General features: G+C 37.0%; 1 protein-coding gene across 4 annotated transcripts in view; it reads right to left on the minus strand.

Annotated features, from left to right (window-relative positions):
* The window catches only part of LOC105469870 (solute carrier organic anion transporter family member 1B1), a 121222-nt gene extending 95579 nt beyond the window's left edge, over positions 1–25643 (minus strand). For 2 of the 4 annotated variants that reach the window (XM_071072086.1, XM_071072085.1), the window contains exon 1: positions 4709–4858. The gene's annotated coding sequence lies outside the window, so the exon portion shown is untranslated. Of the gene's footprint in view, positions 1–4708; positions 4859–25310 lie in introns of those variants that run through there. The other 2 variants (XM_071072084.1, XM_071072083.1) reach the window with 2 other exon arrangements.
* Between the last annotated feature and the right edge of the window lie 398 nt (positions 25644–26041).

Here is a 26041-nt window from a genome sequence, read left to right on the forward strand (position 1 = left end):
GGCTTTTACTTGTTTATTCAATTAAGTTGGTGGCATAAGATTTTTTTCTTTAAAAATATGAATACAATAAATTATTCAAGGTACTCAAAACTTCCAAATAGGAAATAATTTAAGACACATAAAAATATTCTTACAGGTTACACTGGCATTTACAAATTAAAATATACCCTCTTTGCTTGGTACATAGGTATGGTTCTAATATGGTATATATGGAGACTGGATATACCATCTGGAATAGGAAAGTCCAAATTAACTGCAATACCATTTTTCTGAATGACGAAAATTAAGACTGCTTTGTATGATAGATTCTTTACATCAAAACCTGAAAGAATTATTAATACCACAGTTTCCTTTTATTGACTTGACTTTTGGAGAAAGGAAGAGCTTAACTCAGTTAAAGTTTTCTTGAGTAGAGATGAAGTTTAATTAATTCAATAACTCAAACATTTTAGACTCCCAATTATACTTCAGACATTAAGCTCTCTTCTGAAATAAAGTACAGACCCTTCTCTCACATAAACATATACACTTCAGAAAAGTGTGAAGATACGTGCGTGTATATACACACAAACATACATGTATACATATATACACACACTTACATTTAGACACATATATACACATATATATGTGGTAATGTGAGGATGCATATATGAGAATATGGTTACTCTTTATCATTCGTGGGACATTTGTTGATATGGTTGCAGCAAAATGTATTTGATGTCTGTGTCACAGTCATCTGATTGATTAGTTCTATTCTTGGTTAATTATTGAGAGTATTGGAATCATGAGACAAACTAAAGAGTGTAGAGGGGAAGAATGATTGTGCAAAACTGAGAAATGTAGACCCAAGGCCAAAACATTAGAGTAAGGCTTCCAAATACTCTGCTGAGTAAGAATCTACTGGCGAGTTGTCAAAATAGCAATCCAGTCCCATACCCAGCAGACTCTGGCTCAGGAGACCAAAGATTATGCCTTTTAAATAAGCACTTTGAAAAATTTTCACGTACTGCCAGATTTGGATATCATAGCAGGAATGCAGAACATTTTCCATCATTTTTATGGACGTCCTTTTATTCACAATGGGAATACAGTTTGGGTTTTCTCAGGATAATGGTTTTCTACTCAGACACCTATTTCATTGAAAACACATCAACATGTTTGGAGACTAATATATATATTATATACAATGAAGATAAAACAGTACAAACTAACAACCTTTTTAATCCTAAGCTAAAGGTGCCAGTTGTAAAATTCTTCAATATTTTCAGAGATCAAAGAGCATTCTCTGTGCCCCTTTTCTCTTCCTAATTGTGTAAATAATTAGACTGCTCATTTTGTGGGATCATGGAAAAACATGAGTACACCAGGGGAAAGATGTTGCGAAACATCTTTCAAGATCAATATTATGCTAACAGTCATGCATCAATTAGATGACAAAAATAGATTGAAAGAATCAGCTGATATTTTTTGCAGGAACAACTATCACAGCTCTGATGAAATATCATGGCCTTTGAAGTCTGAAAGACAAATGCCAATATGTCTCTGCTACGTGCCAGTAGTATAAACATCAGTAAGTTATTTACCATTTCTGAGCATCAGTGCACTCATCTATAAAGTAGGAAGTCAATATTTGGAATAAAGATTTAGTGTATGTAAAGTGCCTTACATAATGCCTGGCACATTATAGATTCAATACCTAATTAGACTAATTGTATGAGATTTGCATATTATATATTTTTAAAGCAGTTAATTTATATTAAATGAGTACAAATAAAATCTCTGAGATCTGTATCCTGTAGATATGTCCAATAGGTTTTAGCCCCAGAGTTCTCATGTGTGTACCACAGGCACACCTCAAGAGGGAACCATCAGGCTCAGAGCAGATCCACCAGTACCTGAACATTTCAGTTCCATTGGTGCTGATTAAGAGACAGCTCCAGAAAGCTACACTCTCCTGGAAAGAACCCCTATTCTACATATTATTCTCCAAACATGTTTCTATACCCACCAATGCTCAAAGCTCTGGCATCATCAAGACCAATATTACCATGGCAATTATCTCTCTTATGTTAGTGACCACTAAAAGAAGGTAAGGATTCCCTGATGACTCATCACCACTTCTCTAATCCCCATAAGGCTCTGCACATTCCTATTTTTGCCCTCATCTTCTCTCTCGCTCCCAATCCTGGACTGAAATTCTTCTCTTGAGTTTTCTGGAACTCATCACTAATCATAACTGAAACTCCCCTTACCTTTACCTCTTCTCCAAGTTATTTTGCTTCACTTCTGGCTTGAACTTAAAAATTGGTCTTCCCTGAGACACTCCCTCTCCCGCAGCAGTGATACACAGGGGTTGCCTTATCCCCCATATTGCTGCAAACCAGATGGACTGGTTTCCAATGTGCCTCACTTTGCTAGTTCCTTTCCATTTCCCCACCCTTTACACTCATAATCCACAGTTTTGGATCTCATATTAAAAGACTCTATCACTTATTCTTCTTGTTGAAATCATCTATCCACCCTCAGTCATTCCCACTCATTTCATGACAATTTTAGCTCTCGATTCAAAGCCATTCTCTCAAAATGCTACTACTATTTTAATTATTCATGATTGTGATGACCACGAAGAGAATCTTTTTAATTCTCTCTCTTTTTTTTTTTTTTTAATTTTTAGCCTTCTGCTCAATGATCTTGGCTTCTACCTACTGCTATGGGCATATCCTAGACTTCACACCACTGTAATCTCTCCATAATATCAAAGATTGGAGCACCACTCTTTATCATTCCTAGCTCACACTCAGTAACACCCTAGATCCACATGCTTCCACTGACCAGGATATATAATTTACAATTTGATTTTGCCGGGGATTTCACTGTTCCTTATCTATACATCTGGGTTAATTTAACGGTCATGGTAATCACTGTCTTCTATATAATTTCATGTAATTTTGACTACTTAGCATTATTTTAATTGCATGTGAAAGCCACAATCTTCATGAAATTTAACTCTCAAATAACTGCACATTTCCCTCATGAAGCTAAATGTAACTGAGGAAAATCTCTCAACCATGCTGACTTTAAACGTATGATTAGGAAGCCCAAATGGACCTTTTATTTTGCCAAGAAGTCGTTTACATCATTTTGCATTCTGAGTATTTTGTGCCTTCATCTTTTTTTTTTTTTTTGAAATTCTAATACATCTCTTCCCCACCTTCAGCTGATGACCTATTTGACTGAAAAAAAATAAATAAATAAAGAAGAAACTTCAAAAGCTTCCTTGACCATACTTATCTACATAAAGCCCCAGTATCACATGGTCTACCTTCATGAACTACCCAAGTTTAAGCTAAGGCCAATCTCCACTTGCATATGACATTGACTCTTCCCCTTGTGTTTTTAAGGATATCACCATCCTCTTTTTAAAGAAATGTTTCCATCAGCATGTAAGCATGCCGTCACTTTTTCATCTTCCAAAAATCTCTCTTTCGACCCCATTTTTTCCTAATATTGCCCTATTTCTGTGTTATTTTTACAGAGAAATAGTGTGTTTAATTATTGCTTTCAATCTCTCTCTTTCCATTCTCCTTGAGCACACTCTTATCAGGTTTTTGCCCCCCAAAATTTCCACTGAAACTACTTTTCCTAAGTCATAAATTACCTAAATGCTACATCTAATAGTCCTCATCTAACTTGAGCTATTAGCAGCAATTTTCAGAACTGAGAATTCCCTCCATAAGCAAAACTTTGCAGGACACTACCCTTTGTGGTTTGCCTTCTAACTCACTGACTTACCTATTTACACCTCATTTACTCTAAATTCTTTATCTTTGTCTTCCAAATTGAAGCATGTCAGAAAATAACCTTATCGTGTGTGTTTGTGACTTCATCTATTCTCATATCTTTAAATCCTATCCATATGTTGATAATTCCAAAATTTTTTCTCTAGCCAAGTTACTCATGAACTCCAGATTTATCCACTGACTTCTCACCATCTTCCTATATATCTCTAATTGGCATCTTACACTTAAGATTTTCTAACCTGGTATCTTTGTCTTCCCTTCCCAAACCTCTCCTCTTATAATAATCCCCATTTCCAAGGATTATTGTCCAGGGAAGACAATAATCCCCATACATTGTAATTCTATCATTCCAGTTGCACACATGCGTGCACATGCACACACACACAATATTAGAATCATTCTTCTCTATTTCTCACACTCATATTAGGCTCTAATTTCAAAATATACCCAGAATCTGATGATTTTTCGCCTCCTCCACAACTTTCAGGATGGTCCTAAATTATTGCAATACCCTCATACTTGCATCTCGGCTTTTCTCCTGACCACTCACAGCCCCTCTTCCCCAACCTCATTCCCCTGTGTAAATCTTAACACATCAGTGAGGGTCATACCATGTCACAGCTTTGCTCAAATCCCCCATTGGCTTCACAGATCAACTCAAAAATCAAAAGAACAGCTTTAAGGCCTTATAAGTTATACATCCTCTACTGAGGATCTTTGTTCCTAGTTTTCTTTCTGTCTGGAATGTTCTTTCCCTATAGCTGCATAGCTTATACCTTCACCATATTCTAGTACCCACACAAATGACCCTTTTTCAGCGAGGTCTTCTCTAACAGTTTTTTAATATTACTCCCTTTGGTACTCAATTATTATTCTCTCATCATCATACTATAAATTTTACTCACATGTTTTGTTTACTGCCAGCCTTCCTTTGCCTCAACAACCATTAAGTTATGCTGCAGAGGAATCTCCAGACGAACAAAGATAGGTTTTTGTTTTCCTTGTTCACTGCTGTATACTCAGTTCCAAGAATAGTGTCTCATACCTAGAAGATACTCAATAAATATGTTTTAAATAAATAAATGAAATATCTATTTTAAAAATGCATACCAATGAACTGATGTTAAAAACAAACACTTAATCTGCAATAGTATTTTTAAATGGTAAGAAAGATGACAGTAATTGTATGTGAAGCAGTTATTCAATCATCAATACATGTGATACAAATAGGAAGCAGTCAACATTTATTTTGTTTAAAGAGTCAAACTTGACCATGAAGCAAGCTACATGATTCTTCCTTTTACTTGAAATGTTTTATCTACAGACGTCCACTTTTTGTTTCAATTGTTTTTCTGCTCAATTATTATTGCTTTGCAGATGCTCGCCCTGACCTACTTAAAAATGTAACATTTGTAAATTTCTACTTTCTTGCCCTAACCCCCATCTCTTAAAATTACATGATTTTATGAAATATGTTTGTATATTGTCTTTTCTTCCATAAATATGATCAACAAAAGATCAGGAACTTCATCTTTTTTCATCAGTCATCAGATTCTAGTATAGTGCTTGGCATATTACCACAAAGAATAAATCATTATACATAGAAAATAAATTATTATTATAATAACTTAATATTAAAATAAATTAAGATACTTAATGTATTATAGGAACTTAACCTTCATTAATATTAATTTATTATAATAAATTTAGCTTTATTATAATAAAGTTCATTGTAACAATATTACAATAAATTATTATTATAGAAAATAAATACATTGAATAAATGAATCAGGTATGCCTTCAAAAATCTCTCCTTTATCAACTTCATGAATTCTGAACATGTCTGGCACAAAGAAAGAGATCTGGTATCTCTTCTTCTATCTTAGCTATTAATCCTCTACCCCAGTGGCCTTCAATGTGAGATATTCACTCAGAAATATGAGAAGGCTTTCAGAAGGATGGGAAAGCACAGATAAAGATTTTCAAAAAAAATTCAGTTATGTTTATCTTTTCAAAGAACCAGGTTTTTGTTTCATTTATCTTTTGTATATTTTTTGTTTCAATTTCATTTAGTTCTGCTCTGATCTTTGTTATTTCTTTTCTTCCACTAGGCTTGAGTTTGGTTTGTCCTTGTTTCTGTAGTTCCTTGAGGTGTGATGTTATATTGTCTATTCGTGCTCTTTCAGACTTTTTGATGTAGGCATTTAATGCTATGTGTTTTCCTGTTAACACCACTTTTGCTGTATTCCAGAGGTTTTGTTAGTTTGCATCACTATTATTATTCAGTTCAAAGAATTTTTAAATTTCCATCTTATTTCATTGTTGACCCAAAGATTATTCAGGAGCAGATTATTTGATTTCCATGTATGTGCATGGCTTTGAGAGTTCATTTTGGAGATGATTTAGAATTGTATTCCACTGTGAACTGAGAGAGTACTTGATATAATTTTGATTTTTCTAAATTCATTGAGACTTTCTTTGTGTCCTATCGTATTGTCTATTTTGGCGAATGTTCCATGTGCTGATGAATAAAACGTATATTCTGCAGTTGTTGGGTAGAATGTTCTCTACATATCTGTTAAGTCTATTTGTTCTAGGGTATAGTTTAAGTCCATTGTTTCTTTGTTGATTTTCTGTCTTGATGACCTGTCTAGTGCTGTCAGTGAAGTACTGAAGTTTCCCAATATTATTGTATTGCTATCCACCTCATTTCTTAGGTCTAGTAGTAATTCTTTTATAATTTTGGAAGTTCCAGTGTTAGGTGAATGCATACTTTTTTGATTGTAATATTTTTCTGTTGGGTTATTTCTTTTATCATTATATAATGTCTCTCTTTGTCTTTTTTAACTGCAGCTGCTTTAAAGTCTATTTTGTCTGATATAAGAATAAGTACCTCTGCTCACTTTTGGTGTCCATTTGCATGGAACATCTCTTTTCATCCTTTTACCTGAAGTTTATGTGAATCCTTATGCATTAGGTGAGTCTCTTTAAGACAGCAGATACTTGGTTGGTGAATTCTTATCCATCCTGCCATTCTGCATCTTTTAAGTAGAGCATTTGGGCCATTTACATTCAACATTAGTATTAAGATGTGAGGTACTATTCTATTCATCATGCTAGTTGCTGCTTGAATACGTTATTTTTTCTTTATTGTGTATTGTTTTATAGACCCTGTGAGATTTATGCTTTACATAGGTTCTATTTTGGTGTATTTTGAGGTTTTGTTTCAAGGTTTAAAACGTCTTATTGGCATTTCTTGTAGAAATGGCTTGGTAGTAGCAGATTCTCTCAGCATTTGTTTGGATAAGACTTTAACTTTTTTTTATTTATAGAGCTTAGTTTTGCTGGATACAAAATTCTAGGCTGATAATTATTTTGTTTAAAGAAGCTAAAGATAGAATCCCAATCCCCTCTAGCTTATAGGGTTTCTGCTGAAAAATCTGCCGTTAATCTGATAGGTCTTCCATTATGGGTTACCTGATGCTTTTACCTCACAGTTATTGAGATTCTTTCCTTTGCCTTCACTTTGTGCAACCTGATGACTATGTGCCTAGGTGATAATGTTTTTGTGATAAATTTCCAAGGTTTTCTTTGAGCTTTTTGTATTTGGATGTCTGGATCTCTATCAAGGCCAGGAAAGTTTTCCACAATTATTTCCTCAAATAAATTTTCAACACATTTATATTTTCCTTCTTCCTCAGGAACACTTATTATTTTTAGGTTTGGTCATTTAACATAATCCCAAACTTCTTGAGGGCTGTTCATTTTTTAATCTTTTTTATTTGTCTTTATCAGATTGGGTTAATTCAAAAGTCTTATTTTCAAGCTCTAAATTTACTTTGTTTACTTGTTTAGTTCTATTTTTGAAACTTTCCATGTATTTTGCATTTCTCTAAGTGTATCTTTAATTTTCAGAAGTGGTGATTGTTTTTTATGTATGTTATCTATTTCTCTAGAGAGTTTTTCATCCATATCTTATAATTTTTAAAATTCTTTTAAGCTGATTTACATCTTTCTCTGGTGCCTCCTTGAGTAGCTTAATAATCAACCTTCTGAATTCTTTTTCTGGCAATTCACATTTGCTTGCTTTGGATGTTGGTGAGCTAGTGTGATCTTTTGGGTTGTTATAGAAACTTGTTTTTTATATTTAATGTGTTGTAAAAATTATTAGGCAGCTATAGATATCCAGTGTGTCAAGACGATCTCAGAAGGCTTGCAGTCAACAGAACAGGGAACACATTTTTAGAGGTCTAAGGCAGATGAGCAAGATGATCCAAGCAGGTCACAGCTGGAATTTCGGGAGACACTTAATTAGCAGGAGTTGAGGACAGGAGAATGCTGTTGCTGCAAAGAAAATCTGAGGTATTGTGGTTGGTCTTTGTTATATCATATGAGAATATATGACTTCAGAATTCTATGAGAAAGTTGAAATTTTCAGAAAACCTCTTTATCTTGTTTTCTACATTATTGATCATATATCAGAAAACTGAGCACTAATTAGTATTTCTGCTACAGTAAACCAAAGCCACATTGGTACTATTCAAGAGGACACACATTTTTTAGCCATTGAGTATAAAAAGTATTATTCTAGACTTGAGCCCAAGAGAACCAGAGAGAGTTGAGAAAAGAAAAGTTTCTATCATACAAAATATTTTAAAGGACTCTATCATAAATTCCTGTCAAAATAGCATACGTGCCATCTACAATCAGATATATAAAAATGAACAGTGAGATACCATTTTGCAATAAATTATTGAATACTGAAAAAACCCTATGTCTGATAAATATGAATAAGCAGGGACAATCTGTATGGAAAAACCATTTTGGTAAAATCTTTTTGAAAAGAAACTTGAAAAGTGAACTTCAAAAAGCTTACACTCCTTGATTCAGTAATTTTGGTTCCAAGATGATATACTGTAGAAAACTACAGATGTATTTAAATAATTACATAAAAAGATGTTTATTACAGTATTGTCTATACTTTGATAAAAACTATTATGACAGACACAATGCATTGAATGATTATAATGTTTCTGACATTGTGCTTGGTGATTGAGCCTGAGAAGGGGAAATAAAGGGGAGAGAAAAGAGGGGAAAAAGATAATAGAACAGAAGTAATAGAGCATTGCCTACTCCCTCTATTTCCTAAAAGTCTGATGATTTGGTACTTTAGGACTTGAAAAAAGCTAGTTTAAAAGTGAAAGAGGCTAGATGCAGAGGCTCACGTCTGTAATACCAGCACTTTGAGAGGCTGAGGTGTGCAGATCACGAGGTCAAGAGTTCGAGACCAGTTGAAACCTCATCTCCACTAAAAATACAAAAATTATCTGTGTGTGGTGGCGATGCCTGTAGTCCCAGCTACTCGGGAGGCTGAGGCAGAAGAATCACTTGAACTCGGAAGTTGGAGGTTGCAGTGAGCCAAGATTATGCCACGGCACTCTAGCCTGGGTGACAGAGTGAGACTCCATCTCAAAAAAAAAAAAGTAGAACAACCTGATACGTAATTCAATAATTTGCATATTGATATATTTTCTATATCAAATAAGAATAACTGGTACAATATGCTTTTAAAATTCTACAGGGACATATCTATGTTCAAAGACAATATAAGCATTGCCCTTGACATCTGGTTTTCCAGAAATTAAACAGAAATATAAAGGAGTAAACAGAACTGAATTCACAGGCTGAATGCACAGGCTTAAGTCTATAAATGGGCAATGGTTTCTGGGATATCAATTTCCAAAGGGAAAATAATGTATCTATATGGAATGAAGAGCTTAATCCAGATTCATGATTTCAATCTAATTAATGAGATAGAACACCTTGTACCGTGTTGAGTCGTGTTCCTCAAAATATTCATATTCATTCAGAAGTTCACAATATTACCTTATTTGAAAACAAGGTCTTTGCAAATGGAATTAGTTAAAAGTTAAAATGAGGTTATGCTGGATTATAGTATGACTTAACTCTTATCACCAATGTCTTTTCTATATAACAGAAATGATTGATAAAATAAAATTTTAAAAATAAAAAGCAGAATTTAATAAATAGACTATGTACTATAGAGGTAACAAAAAATAAAACACTATGTTTTTGAAAAGGTAAAACATAATAACAATAAAAATAATCTAGAAAGACAAGTAAAGAGAGAGAGGAAGCACAAATAAACACTTTTAAGAATAAAAAGGCAAGGAGGGGCCAAGTTGGCCGAATAGAAACAGCTTCGGTATGCAACTCCCAGTGAGATCAGCGCAGAAGACAGGTGATCCCTGCATTTCCAACCTAGGTACCCAGCTCATCTCATTGCAACTGGTTGGGCAATGGATGCAACTCACGGAGAGTGAGCAGAAGCAGGGTGGGGTGTCGCTTCACTGGGAAGTGCACGGGAACCTCTCTCTCCCAGCCAAGGAAGCGGTTAGGGACAGTGCTACCCACCCTGGATACTACACTTTTCCCACAGATTTTTGCAGTCTGCAGATCAAGACATTCCCTCATGAGCCTACACCACCAGGGCCCTGGGTTTCAAGCACAAAACTGGGTGGCCTTTTGGACAGACACTGAGCTGCCAGAGTTTTTGTACTCCAGCGGCACCTGGAACTCCAGTGAGACAGGAGAACCATCCAGTCTCCTGGAAAGAGAGCTGAAACCAGGGAGCCAAGTGGTCTCACACAGTGGGTTCCCCTCCCATGGAACCCAGCAAGCTAATAACCACTAGCTTGAAATTCTCACTTCCAGCACAGCAGTCTGGAGATACCTGGGATGATAGAGCTTGGTTGGGGGTGGGCGACCGTCATTACTGTGGGTTTAGTAGGCAGTTTTTCCCTGACAGTGCTAAGCAAACCGGGAAGTTTGCATTGGGCAGAATTTCCCACAGCGTAGCAAAGCAACTGTGGCCAGACTGCTTCTCTAGCTTCCTCCTCACAGGGCAGGGCATCTCTGCAAGAAACGCAGCAGCTGCTGTCAGGGGCTTACAGATAAAATTAATCATTCCAGCCTACCTGCTCTGATCCTGACAAGGGGAATTCTCCCAGCACGTGCACAAGCTCTGCTAACAGACAGCCTCCTCAACTGGGTCCCTGACGTCCATGCCCCCTGAATGGGAGAGACCTACCAACAGGGATTGCCAGACACCTCATACAGGAGAGGTCTGGCTGGCATCAGGCCAGTGCCCCTCTAGGATGAAGCTTCTGGAGGAAGCAGCAGGCAACAATCTTTGCCATTCTGCAGTCTCCACTGGTGATACCCAGGTGAACAGGGTCTGGAGTTTGCCTCCAGCAAACTTCAGCAGACCTGTAGAAGAGAGGCCTGACTGTTAGAAGAAAAACTAAAAAACACAAAGCAATAACAAAAACAACATCTACAAAAAAGACCTGCCCACAAAAATCCCATCCAAAGGTCAACAGACTCAAAGATCAAAGGCTTGCCCACAAAAACCCCATCCAAAGGTCAACGGCCTCAAAGATCAAAGGTAAATGAATCCATGAGGGTGAGGAAAAACCAGTGAAAAAACACTGAAAATTCCAAAAGCCAGACTGCTTCTTCTCCAAAGGATCACAACACTACTGCAGCAAGGACACAAATCTGGACGAAGAATGAGATTGATGAATTGACAGAACTAGGCCATAGAAGGTGGATAATAAAAAAACTCCTCTGATCTAAAGGAACATGTTCTAATCCCATTCAAGAAAGCTAAGAACCTTAATAAAACGTTACACAAAATTTCAATTAGAATAACCAGTTTAGAGAGGAATATAAATGATCTGATCTAGCTGAAAAGCACAGCAAGAGAGCTTCGTGAAGCATATGCAAGCATCAATAGCTGAATTGATCAAGCGGAAGAAAGGCTATCTGAGATTGAAGACTGCCTTGCAGAAATAAGGCACACAGACAAAATTAAAGAAGAAAAAATGAAAAGGAATGAGTGAAGCTTCCAAGAAATATGAGACTATGTGAAAAGACCAAACCTATGATTAATTGGTGTACCTGAAAGTGATGGGGAGAATGGAACCAAGTGATGGGGAGAATGGAACCAAACTGGAAAACACACTTCAGGATATTATCCAGAAGAACTTACCCAAGCAAGCAAGACAGGCCAACATTCAAATTCAGGAAAGACAGAGAACACCAGTAAGATACTCCACAAGATCAACCCCAAGACACATAATCACCAGATTCTCCAAGGTCAAAATAAAGGAAAAAATGTTGAGGGCGGCCAGAGAGAAAGGTCAGGTCACCTACAAAGAGAAGTCCATCAGACTAACAGTGAATGTCTCAGCAGAAACCCTACAAGCCAGAAGAGAGTGGGGGCCAATATTCAACATTCTTAAAGAAAAGAATTTTCTACCCAGAATTTCAAATAAAGCCAAACTAAGCTTCATAAGCAAAGAAGAAATAAAATCCTTTCCACACAAGCAAAATGCTAAGGAATTTTGTCACCACCTGGCCTGCCTTGCAAGAGCTCCTGAAAGAAGCACTAAATATGGAAAAGAAACTGGTACCAGCCACTGCAAAAACAACCAAACATAAAGACTAATGACACCATGAATAAATTGCATCAACTAGTGTGCAAAATAACCAGCTAGCATCATGATGACAGGAACAAATTAACACATAACAACATTAACCTTAAATGTAAATGGACTAAATGCCCCAATTAAAAGGCACAGACTGGCAAATTGGATAAAGAGTCAAGACCAATCAGTGTGCTGTATTCAGAAGGCCCATCTCATGTGCAAAGACACACACAGGCTCAAAATAAAGGGATGGAAAAATATTTACCAAGCAAATAAAAAGAAAAAAAAAAAAAGAAGAAGCAGGGGTTACAATCCTACTCTCTGAAAAAACAGACTTTAAACCAACAAAGATCAAAAAAGACAAATAAAGGCATTACATGATGGTAAAGGGGATCAATCGAACAAGAAGAGCTAACTATTCTAAATACATATGCACCCAATACAGGATCACCCAGATACACAAATCAAGTTCTTAGAAACCTACACAGAAACTTAGACAAACACACAGTAATAGTGAGAGACTTTAACATCCCACCGTTAATATTAGACAGCTTAACAAAACAGAAAACTAACAAGAATATCAGGACTTGAACTCAATTCTGGAGCAAGTGGATCTAATAGAGATCTACAGAACTCTCCAACTCAAATCAACAGAATATACATTCTTCTCAGAGCCATGTGGCACTTATTCTAAAATCGGCCCCATAATTGGAAGTAAAACACAAATGAAAAAGAAATGAAATCATAACAAACAGTCTCTCAGAACACAAGGCAATCAAATTAGAACTCAGGAATAAGAAGCTCCCTCAAAACTGCACAACTACATGGGAATTGAATAACCTGCTTCTGAATGATTCCTGGGTAAATAACATAATTAAGGCAGAAATCAAAAAGTTCTTTGAAACCAGTGAGAACAAAGAGACAACAAATCAGAATCTCTGAGACATAGCTAAAGCAATGTTAAGAGGGAAATTTATAGCATTAAATGCCCACATCAGAAAGCTGGAAAGATCTCAAATCAACACCCTAACATCACAATTAAAAGAACTAGAGAAGTGAGAATGAGAGCAAACAAATTCAAAAGCTAGCAGAAGACAAGAAATAACTGAGATCACAGTAGAACTGAAGGAAATAGAGGCACAAAAAACCCTTCAAAAATCATTGAATACAAGGGCTGGTTTTTCAAAAAAAATTAACAAAATAGACCTCTAGCCAGTCTACTAAAGAAGAAAAGGGAGAGGAATCAAATGGGCACAATAAAATATAATAAAGGGGATATCTCCACTGACCACACAGAAATACAAACTATCATCAGAGAATACTATAAACACCTCTACCCAAATAAACTAGAAAATCTAGAAGAAATGGATGAATTCCTCAACACATACACTTTTTCAAGACTATATCAGGAAGAAATTGAATCTCTGAATAGACCAACAAGTTCTGAAATTGAGGCAGTAATTAATAGCCTACTAACCAAAAAAAGTTCAGGACCAGACAGATTCACAGCCAAATTCTACCAGAGGTACAAAGAGGAGCTGGATTCATTCCTTCTGAAACTATTCCAAACAATGGAAAAAGAAGGACTCCTCCCTAACTCATTTTACGAGGCCTTTACCATCCTGATGCCAAAACCTGACAGAGACACAAGAAAAAAAGAAAATGTCAGGCCAATATCCATGATGAACACTGGATGTGAAAATCCCAATAAAATACTGGCAAATGGAATCCAGCAGCACATCAAAGGCTTATTAATTTCATTCCTGGGATGCAAGGCTGGTTCAACACATGCAAATCAATAAATGTATTCCATCACATAAACAATCAATGTCAAAAACCACATGGCTATCTCAATAGATGCACAAAAGGCCTTTGATAACATTCAACATCCTTTCATGTTAAAAACTTTCAATAAACTAGGTATTGATGGGATATATCTCAAAATAATAAGAGCTATTTATGACAAACCCATAGCCAATATCATACTGATATTGCTCATGGATACACAGAATCAATATCGTGAAAATTGCCATACTGCCCAAAATAGTTTATAGAATCAATGCTATTCCTATCAAACTACCCTTGACTTTCTCCATAAAATTAGAAAAAACTACTTTACACTTTATATGAAAAGAAAAAGAGCCCATATGGTTGAGACAATCCTAAACAAAACATGAACAAAGCTGGAGGCATCATGCTATCTGACTTCACACTGTCCTGCAAGGCTACAATAACCACAATAGTATGATGTTGGTATGAAAACAGACATACAGACCAATGGAACAGAATAGAGACCTCAGAAATAACACCACACATCTACAACCATCTGCTCTTCGACAAACCTGGCAAAAACACAAGCGATGGGGAAAAGATTCCCTATTTGATAAATGGTGCTGGGAAAACTGGCTAGCCATATGCAGAAAACTGAAACTGGACCCCTTCCTTACACCTTTACAAAAACTGACTCAAGATGGATTAAAGACTTAAATGTAAAACCAAAATCTTAGGAAAAAAAAACCTAGGCCATGCCATTCAGGACATAGGCATGGGCAAAGACTTGGTGACCAAAACACCAAAAGCAATTACAACAAAAGCCAAAGTCAACAAATGAGATCTAATTAAACTAAAATGCTTCTGCGCAGAAAAAAAAAATTACTATCATGAGAGTGTACAGGCAACCTACAGAATGGCTTGTATACTTCCTTTTAGGGCCATGAGTTCACTTTGGCCCCAGACAGGTCCAGAGATATCAGCCAGAAGCAACTGTGATGAAAAAGAATGTGTAGAACAGGTTTAAGGGGAAAAATTACGGGTTAAGTTTTAGGTCCATGAACTTTGAAACTTTATCTCTGAGTGTCTTAAAAATAACCAAGATTCAAGATGAGGGTAGCCTTGAAACAAGAAGAGGAGCTCAAATCATTGGAAAAGAGGAACGTAACTTTGACGTAGGTATCGTGTTAAGGTCTAAGGACATGAAATGTGAAGCTGCTCTTTGTGGGGGGCAAGGAGGGAGCGAGAATAACGTTCTGGAAGCTAAAATGAGAAGCAAGGTCTTGCCCTTTAACCACAGAATTGTAAGACAAAGTAAACACCCATTGTATGATAAGGTTTCGGAGGAAGCAGATTTCGCTGAGTGTGCAGTGGTGAACAGAATGCTCATTTATGAACTGGAAGCTGGGCGAAAAGGTGGAACATAGGAGGTATATGGAGGTTAGACTTATGGCAATTATAAAAGAATGAAAACTAACTTGCAGTTTTGGAGCTTTTCAGGTGACTGACATAAATGGGAGCAAAGGACATAATGAGATTAATTCTTATGAATTCAAGGTAGACAGTATTGGTGAGATGGTGAGTGTCAATATTAGGGTAAGTATGCCTGGACTACTTGGCAACCCCTTGCCATGGAGACAAACTGGAGAAGTAGTAACTCATTCAAGCACCTGTGGTCCTTTTTTGACCACTATTGATAGGTTTGAGGTGATTGGAGAAAGTTAAGTCTTTTCTCTGTGCACAATTCACTCACTTAAATTCCTCCCTAATGCAGCAACGTAGGCCCAGAGGGATGTGATTGTGGAGTTAGTACCGTGGGCTCACTCTTATTGCCTCACAGGGGAGATGGTATTTTACTCTGAAAGCATAGGTTTCTCCTTTGACACTTCTTGGTGGGGGAAAGCAGGTCAGAGAAAGTGGGTGTTGGAGCACTTTTGGATCCCTTATGATCTCTGTCATTGGCATCCATGAGGTCTGGGAGTTCAGTTCTTATTCTGAGCACTGGCACTACCCTCATGAGGGAGGAGATAAAAACAGCAGACAAATGCAGACGAAAGAAACAAAACAGTTGGTGAGAAGTTAAGGGTCAGTTTTTTTCTTATTTAATAGCATGAGAAGTCTCAAGTTAATGAAATTAAAAATTATGATTTAACATTATTTACGTTTCCAAATGCAATCAATATTTACAGGAATTTTGAAAACCACTTCAAAAAATGAAAATTGGGAAAAATATAAATAGAAGGAGAGGAATAACAATGTCTAATACTTTATGGCATGGAGTTAAAAGATGTTTTAAACTTGATAAATTAAGATTTAATGGCATACATATATGATTTATGGAGTTCACTACCAGTGGACCTAAAAACAAAACTGCTTAAAAGTGTTTGTCTCTGGGGCATTGGACTAGTCATAAGGAAGATCACAGACAATACATTTGTGTTTCATTTCAATTTCTTTTGTGTCATTTGATTTTTTTTTTCTAGTACAGAAAAATATAATTTAAAAATAACACCTTGGCCAGATATAGTGGCTCATGAGTATAATTTCAGCACTTTGGGAGGCCAAGGTGGGAGAATTGCTTGAGCCCAGTTGAGTCCAGGAGTTCAAGACCAGCCTGGGCAACATAATGAGGCCTTGTAGTTTCAGCTACTTAGAAGACTGAGGTGAGAGGATTGCTTGAGCCTAGAAGACTGAGACAGCAGTGAGTCGTGATTGTGCCTCTGCACTCCAGCTTGGGCTAAAGAGCAATACCCTGTCTCTAATAATAATAATAATAACAATGTTTATAAAGAACCTCATATCAGTAAAAATAATAATAATAATTGAAATAATGCATTTTATCAAAGGGGAAGAAACTGAGTCCCCAAATTATAAGAGTTATTGAAGATCCCCAATAGATGTTTATGGAACAATTGATTTCTCATTTCATTTCTTTATTGTAGAAGAGAGGCGTATTGGTGTGGGTATGGGAGGCAGGTGGTAACTTATTAAGTTGTAAGGTATAAAATTCAAGTTGATATCTTTTTATTAGGATGAATAAATAAATATACACAGAAAAGAATTACAGAACAACAAGTAAAAGTATGTTAATTTCAAATCCTATGAAAATGTGGTAAGTCACTAACTAATCAGAGTTTTTTGCTATGCTTTTAATGCAGGTCTTGGTGAGATATGATGACTGCAGATTGATGCAGAGGAATGACAAAATCCAGTCCTTACTGATGTAATTAATAATAGAGGCAAATATAAGACTGTCTCCTTTGCTACTGGCTACAATTCAGTGTTTACCCCTTAGGCCAATGAGATATTGGCAGAGGCTGCTAATTAGGAAGGAATTTCCTTCCGAAATAAAACAACAAAGCTTTCTGAGAAGACATTTTTCTTCTTCTCTTCTGAACTGGGGATACTAGCCATGGGGAGCAGTAGTCACCTTGCAGTCGTGAGGGAACAAGCCTAGGGAAGAAAGACAACACAGGATGGGTAGCAGAGCTGGGAGGCTGCTGGAGGGTCATTACCCAAGGCAGAACTGAATATCTGCATCGACAGGGGTAGGAGTAGGTGTTGTGGAGTTTTATGCTTCTAGGTCTTTTTTTTTTTCTTTTTCTTTTAGAGACAAGTTCTCTCTCCAGCACCAAGGCTAGAGTGCAGTGGTATGATCGTAGTTTATTGTAGCCTTGAACTCCTGTGCTCATAAGATTATAAAATTTCAGGGAAGGTGTTGGGGTCCGTGCCGGGGGTGGTGGAGAATGAAAGAACACACAAAAGACAAAGACACACAGAGAACATGGCGGCCGTGCTCAGAGCCTCTGCCTCACTTTATTTATACTCCATAAACCCCACGTCAGCAGAAAGAATGCAATGCAAAACAAACTTTCTTTTCCCAGATGTAACCTTCTACTCAGTTCTTTGTTTCTATGCTCTTCCTTATCTGCCCGCCTTCTTGGCGCCTACGGGAGTTCATTAAAAGTTCAATTGGAGATACTGTCCTTGAGCCCTATCTATTCTCAGCATACTGTTTTCAAAGGCCCCTGCATTCCCCCCCCCCCTTTTTTTTGTTTTGCCTCAATCCTAAAAAGGTAGCCCATATTTGTTCTTGTGTTTTCTTTTGTTTTTGGAGGCGATGGAGGGAGCATCAAATCACCAAAAGAAGTAGACCCAATCCAAGTGCCCAAAGCAATATACTTCCAGAGATTGTAGAAATCCATGTCTTCATCTGGGTCCATGGGTTAAAGGCAGCAAGGCACTGACCCAGCTCCTGAAGGGTTACAGTTCCAGACAACACATGTAATTGTTGTCGAAATGCTTCGGAAATGTTCTGAGTGAGCTCTTGGATGTCCAAACTAATATTTTTATGGCCTATTAATAATTTTCGGATTACGGTCCAATTTTGAGAGATGTTAAAAAGCACAGGCGTTACACAAAATTGAGTGGAGTTCCAATCACATTGTAATGTTATCCGAGTACTGAGGACAGTGAGCTGATCTCCAAGCCATGTCAAGGCTTGTTCCATGTTGTCCAATCTTTCAGCAAGTTGAGAATCAATGTTTCATTGTTGAAGCCATAACCAGTGAGATTGTTCATGCCATTGCTGCACAAATTCAGCATTTTGTATGCTTTGATGAAGAGCGAGCCCTGCTACGGCCGCAGTGGAGACGATGGCGACAAGGCTCATCACCGAGGCAATTATAAGTCCAAGGGCATGGAGGGTTCGCTGGAGAGAAGTCCAAATATAAGTCTCAAGAGGTGATGCCCCCCATGGTCGCGTAAGGTTAACAGGTAGCCAAATTTCCTTACGAGCCCTGAGGATATAAATATCCTCAGTAAAGTTGTGCCACCATGAATGATTGAGGCAAGACAAAAATGTACACGTATCTGTACAATTAACAATCCCCATATCATTATCCCATGTCAAATTCCCTGCTAATAACAGGTAGGGCTTACAGACACAAGCAATAATATATCAGGAGGTATTTCGATATAACTGAATATGAAAGGAGTTATTCGGGTTAGAAAGATTAAGGGGCATATTCCCCACAAAAATGTTAATGGCATCGCCTGCAGCTAACAACTTCCAAAGATGACTCTGTACTTAGGCCTCCTTCACGCCATACTAAGGTTTCATTATTGTTAGCAGCAATACTTTTATTTACCCGGTGCCATTTCAAAGGTATGTGACTAAATTTTGTTTGAAAATCACTGTGCACACTTCAATCAGTTATTTGCATCCCATTGTATTCTAATAAAATCCAGGGTTTATTTCCCCGACATTGTTGCCACTCCAGCACCTCAATATTAGGAGAAACTTCTGGAATAGGACAAAAAGGTAAAAAACTAGGAATAGTTTCATTACTATATACAGTATGATTATAATAACAGTATTAGCAGCCACATGACTATGATTATAGTGAACAACCCAGTCTTCATACGATTTTTGGAGACAATGAGAACTATTTCCCATGCATATTGGAAGTTCTTCCACTCCAAATTGGTATGTGTTGTTTATAATTCCCGTTTCCCGTTCTATATTGTCCTTGTCTATATAGGGGGACGGCATCCAAGTAGTGTCATTGGTGAAAACCTTAATTTCCGCCTCTCCCCAGGCAACTCCCTGATACAAGGGTGGAAAGGGAATATAAGTGCAATATTCATACAAAGCCTCACTAAAGGAAATAAGTCCCCCGCCAAGGCACATCCAACAAAGGAAGAAATGCATGCTGAATCCAGTTTTCTTTTCAACAGGGTTTCAATCATCTTGTAGGAAACCACTCAGGTCCGCTCCCTGTAAGGACAAGAGCATAGCCCTGTCCCTGTTTTAGAACTTGCCCTTGAACATACTTACCTTCTTCATTAGGATACCAAATCTTTAAATTGTCAGCGGGGACTATCACCAAGGGAGGTGAGGAAAGATGGGTTATGACAGCGGAGTCTTGCAATTGTCTCCATTGATTCAAAAAATAATTAAGGTAAAAAGAACCTTCAAAATCAAAAAAATTAAGGTAGAAAGGTTAACCTTCAAAAAAATCTGGTTTTTTGGGGGGCTCATTTCCCCCTTTTTGTTTTAGCAGTTGAGTTTTTAAGGTTAAATTTGCGCGCTTAATGATGGCTTGACCTTGACTGTTGCCCGGGATACCGGTGATATGTTGAATATTGTATTGCTGTAAGAAAACTTGCAATTTATGAGAGACATAAGCAGGGGCATTATCAGTTTTAAGTATAAGAGGAATGCCCATGATGGCGAAACAAACTAAGAGATGAGTAATAACAGAAATGAGAAAAGGTATCAATGGTATGATGAACATTTTAATCGTCCAAAAGAAGGGACATCTCGTGGATTAACCCCAGGATGGAAGGATGGAATGCTCAAAGGAGCACAAGAAGGACAAGCTCGAATAAGAGAACGAGCTTGTTTATGAGTTAAATGAAACCGTCGTTGAAGGCCAGAACTATTAGTGTGATGTAGAGTATATTTTTGTTCTGCAGCATATAGGTGGCCGATTAAAAGCAAATCAATCTGAGTATTACCATGAACTAATGGTCCAGAAAGTTGAGAATGAGAACGAAGATGAGTGATGAATAAAGGAGCTCGACGTTGGCTCAAAGTAAAGGATAACAAAGAAAAGAATTTCTGAAGAGAAGAAGTAGCACAAAGAGGTAAAGTGGCCTGAGAAATATAAGTAGTAACATAAACGGCGTATTGAGAATCACTAACAATGTTACAACCAGTAGTAGGGAAATCAAGTAAGACCATGAGAATAGCAAACAATTCTCCCTGTTGCACTGAGGGATAAGGATAAACTGTAACTCAAGATTGATGAAGCTTCTTGCCAAGAATCAGAAGTTGCAAGAAGATAAGTGATCTGACTATGAGTGAATTGAGAGATAATTAAGGAAGGATCTCCTCCCCAAAGTTGTCAACAGTGATGCCGTCCTTTGATGATCAGTTCAGCTAAATGATCGATATAAGTAGCCAAGAGTTTAGATGTTTTATTGGACAAAAAGATCCATTCTAGTGGCCGATTGGTCTGATGAATCATTCCTGTAGGAGAATGTAAAGTATGAAATAAACAAAAGGAAAGGGGAACATCAGGAAGGGGCCTTTTAAAGTTGCTCTTCTACAAGCTGTAGTTCCTGTAAAGCCAAAGGAGTTAAATGGCATGAGTAGTCCAAGTGACTGTCTCCTTCTAGAATAGAAAAAAGATGTTATATTCCTAAAACAGGACGCATCGTTTGAAAGTCATTTAATATTTTGAAATGATCACGTTGACTTTGAATTTTCTGGGGTCGAATATTTTGTGCTCCTAAGGTATAACCTAAATATTGAATAGGAAAATCCAGTTGAATTTTTTCTGGGGCAATATTAAGTGAATAGAAAGAAAGCTGAGTTTGTAATGATGCAAAAGGACAAGTTCTTGACACAAGGTAGGGCTGTTTAACATACCTTGAGGTAAAACTTTCCATTGATATCGAGAAAGTGGCTGAGAATTATTAAAAACAGGGACAGAGAAGATCCATACAATGATAAATTAACACAGTTGGAAACTGATTTTTTACAGGATTTAAAGTCCTATGTACGAATTTTTGACATATAGTAGGGCTATTAAGTATACCCTGAGGAAGAAGCTTCTGCTGATATTTTTGAATGGGTTGTCCATTATTATATTTAGGAATAATAAAGACAAACTTTTTACAATCTTGAGGTTGTAACTGAATAGAGAAAAAACAATTTTTGAGATCTATGACCATTAATTTTTAACTCTGTGGGATAAGGGCAGGATTAGGAAGACCAGGCTGTAAACTTTCCCTAGGTTTAATGTAAACATTTATAGTTTTAAGACAAGACAAAGACGGGAATTCCATGCAGAAATACGTGGCTTTATATTCCTCTCGGCCATTTGTTTTTTGACTTACTCTGTTAGAGTCCTAAGTATTTATTTAAATAATGGTCACTGTTTCACCTAAATAGGAGTGGTGGCTATGAGTTTAAAGGATTGTAGCCCATTTTGAACATCATATTTTTGGCAGCTGAGGAAATATGAGGAATGTTTAAAAAAGCAGCAAATTGTTGTGAAAGATCTTGTTCCCAAAAATTAATATTGATAGGAACAATATAAAAATTAAAAAAAAACACTTGACCTTGTTGACCTTTAGGACTAACACAGGTTAAAGGTTCTACGTCTTGATAAACCACAGAAGCAGCACCCAAGCTAGTGAGTATAAGTGAAACTTGTCTTTTTTCCTATTGTATAGGCCACTAATTTAAACAAATAATAGACATATTCACCCCCGTATCAATTAACCCTTTAAAAACTATTTCATTAATGTGCAATGAACATAAGGGCTTTTGATTAGAAACTAAAGTTTCCCAAAAAACAGTTTTTTCTGTGCTACCAAACCCTCCCTATTGAGAATACTTTCCCCTGCCTCTAGGCATATAAATTGTGAGACTTGAACCATAATAAGAATTTTATTAGTAACATCATGTCCTTTTGGCAAAGGGCCACACACTCTAATAGCCAATTTATATACTCCTCTGTTAGGAGACAAAGTATAAGGCTGAGTAATAGCTAAGTCAGCAGCAGCGCTCTGCTTAGTTGCCGCTTAAGGCTGAGAAACTGGGGTAAGGTGTGGGATCCTTAAGGAGGACTTGAATTTATTCCTTGATGTTGTAGGCCATTGCTCACTGGGTATTGTATGCAGATTCAGTCAATAACAAATATTTGTAAACAAATAAGGTGATTACAGGTACAGAAATTCAGTTCGTAGCTTACTATTCAATAGAGTATCTGCTTTGTAAAAGATGGTGGACCACAAAATACTCAACGGATTTTGGTTTTCAAAACACAGTGATGCTATCCAAGGCTAAATGGATACTTGAAATTGGGATTGGATCTGGTGCTGAGATACAACTTTTACTTAGTTACTGATTTTTCTTTCCTCCGATTATTCCAAGGAGGGTGACTACCATTTTTGTACTTTATAGAGCAGTCTAGAGGAAAGGGTTAAGCATGTAAGCTCTGGGGACAGAAAGTCATATTTTCAAAATATAATAGCTATATGACCTTGGATACATTTATAAAACTGTCTTAACTCTGTTTTCCTGTCTACAAAATGGTAATAATTATAAAATTTGTCAGTCTTAAAGGGATGTTGGAAGAACTAAATGCAAGTGAAGATTTTTTCACAATAGTGGACACATAGTAAGTACTCAGTATACTATGGCTATTATTACTGTTATTATTGTTAATATTACGTCTATTTATTTTAGCTCTTTAATGTAACAAGTGCAGAACCATAATCTCACATCCTTCAGAGTCACGCTGATCTTGTATTTTTTTGGTCCTCTGACTAGTTTAGTGATTTATTACAAGAAACCTAGTTAGTTTGTGCATTCTTTTCCTTTCTTATATTTCTCATTTGTAAAGACTGATAAACCAACTACACTTTCAGACCTGGTGACATAAATTGTTGGGGCCCCAAGCCTGTGGGCCCCGGCTCCCATTTCCCAGGAGAGGAGACAGTAAATTTCCACTTTTATCAGTTTTGAAACGACATTTATTTGTCCAATGTCGACCTTTACCACAACATTTGTACACCTCTGAAGGCAGCTTTCTGCCTTGAGGGATAAAAGTGTTCAATTTTTATGACATTCTTTTTTGAAATGTCTAGGTTTACCACACTGAAAGCAAACACCTTGTTTGTTATTTCCTTTTAAGGCTTTAGACAAAGCTCCAGCAAATAATTGAGCATTATAAATAGCCCCTCCAACACTAACACAAGTTTTAATATATTTATCTAAATTGGTCCCATTGGCCTTTAACGATTTTAACAATTTTTGACAGTCAGCATAAGCATTTTTAAAAGACAACGTTTGTAACAAAATTTTTGAAGCAAGGTCAGCACCCACAATTTTCAAGACAGCATCCTGAAGATGGGCTACGAAATCTGAATATTGTTCATTTGTGCCCTGTAAAATCTTCACAGAGGAAAGGGAAGATTTTCCTGTTATCTCTACCTTATTTTAGGCCCTTAAAAACAAAGTCTTGATTTGAGTAAGGGCAACATCATCTAGACCAGCCTGAGCATTAAGAGTAGCATATTGGCCCGTGCCTGTGAGTTGTTCCTCAGTGGCTCCTGGGGGATCACACATAACATTTTTTCTAGCCTTGTACATGCGCCTTGTTCATTTACCAGCTGTGCAATTGTAACCACTGAGAATGATCAAGAAAAGCCTTCCCCAAAGTCTTCCAGTCTATAGGAATTATCAAATTTTCTGATGAAAAAATATCAAGAAGACCAAGGATAGGGGTTCATAGTTAGAAATGGCAGCTTTCATTTCTTTTAAAAATTTAATTTGTAAGGCATTAAATTGGACATTATTGCCACCATTTGAAAACTGAGCATTAGGAGCAAAAGAAGCACAAATAATTGGAAACAGATCCAGCTCCTTAAATTTTTTTTTTTTTTTTTTTTTTTTTATCTTTCCTTTTCTCCCTCCCCCAATGGCGGGCAAGGCACTGAGAAAACTTTGCCAAACAAAGGTAAAGATAGGGAAGCCAGGGGGTTGGAGGCACTGGAAAATCCTCTTTTAACAGGGCAGAAGGAAAAGAAACAGGGAAAGCTCACAAAGGTGAATTAGAAGAATGTATCTGTAATATTTGTTGAAGCATTTCCATAATACACTGCATGTCAGAATTTCCCTTAGAAGAAGGAAGAGCTGGCTTTTTCTCTTCTCCCCCTTTTGCTACCCTGGCACAAATGGGCTCCATTTCAGATTTATTTTATTTTATTTTATTTTATTTTTCCAAATCCTCAGATACCTTTCCTCCTGTGGCTACATTACCACACTCCAGATCAGTCTCAAGTAACTCTAATGTCTGAGTGATAGAGTTACACAAGGTCCACAATTTTAGAGGCATAATATCCCCTAACTGGAGAGCTCTAAGCAGAGCTTTTACTACCTGTAACCATTTTTTCCGATTCAGCTGCACTTTAGTCTGATACTGAAACCAGTAACAATGTTGTTCAACATGGGCAAATAATCGCTTCAAAGTCTTTTTCTTTCACTTCTACTCCCATAAACAGCAACAGTCCTTTAAACAGCCATAAATATTCTGAGGCCAGAGAGATGGAATTCCCATAATGAAAGCTTAAGAAGGTTCCCCTTAACAATATCCGAGCCTTACCCGCTCCTAGGGGGTTCCCCTTCTTGTTCTCCCCTACTCACCCGTGCTGACCCTGCTCGCTGTGCCACTTGTTGGGGTCCGTGCCGGGGGTGGTAGAGAATGAAAGAACACACAAAAGACAAAGACACACAGAGAACATGGCGGCTGCGCTCAGAGCCTCCGCCTCACTTTATTTATACTCCATAAACCCCACGTCAGCAGAAAGAATGCAATGCAAAACAAACTTTCTTTTCCCAGATGTAACCTTCTACTCAGTTCTTTGTTTCTATGCTCTTCCTTATCTGCCCGCCTTCTTGGCACCTACGGGAGTTCATTAAAAGTTCAATTGGAGATACTGTCCTTGAGCCCTATCTATTCTCAGCATACTGTTTTCAAAGGCCCCTGCAGGAAGGCCTTTATAAGACAATAATTCAAAATTATAAATAAAAATGAGCATATGAAGCAAATATTTACTTAGAATGAGAAAAAAGTTACAACGAATTTCATGTGATATGCTTCGGGATATAATCATGACTTTAAAGAAAGCAAACAAACCCTACGGCAACCGTTATATTAAAATGGGGAATATTAAAAGCTTTCCTGTTGATGTCATGCGTGAGAAGATAATGCCTGGTATCACCATTTCCATTAAACATTATCCTGGATGTTCTAGTCAGAGAAATGGCAAGAAAAAGAATTTAAATTTAAGAACAAGAAAAGAAAAAAATAAAATGTCAGTGACATGTGGTATAGGTAGATAATTTAAAAGTTACTACATATAAACTCTCGAAAT

This window comes from Macaca nemestrina, chromosome 10, assembly GCF_043159975.1.
Source record: "Macaca nemestrina isolate mMacNem1 chromosome 10, mMacNem.hap1, whole genome shotgun sequence".
NCBI classification, from domain to species: Eukaryota; Metazoa; Chordata; class Mammalia; order Primates; family Cercopithecidae; genus Macaca; species Macaca nemestrina.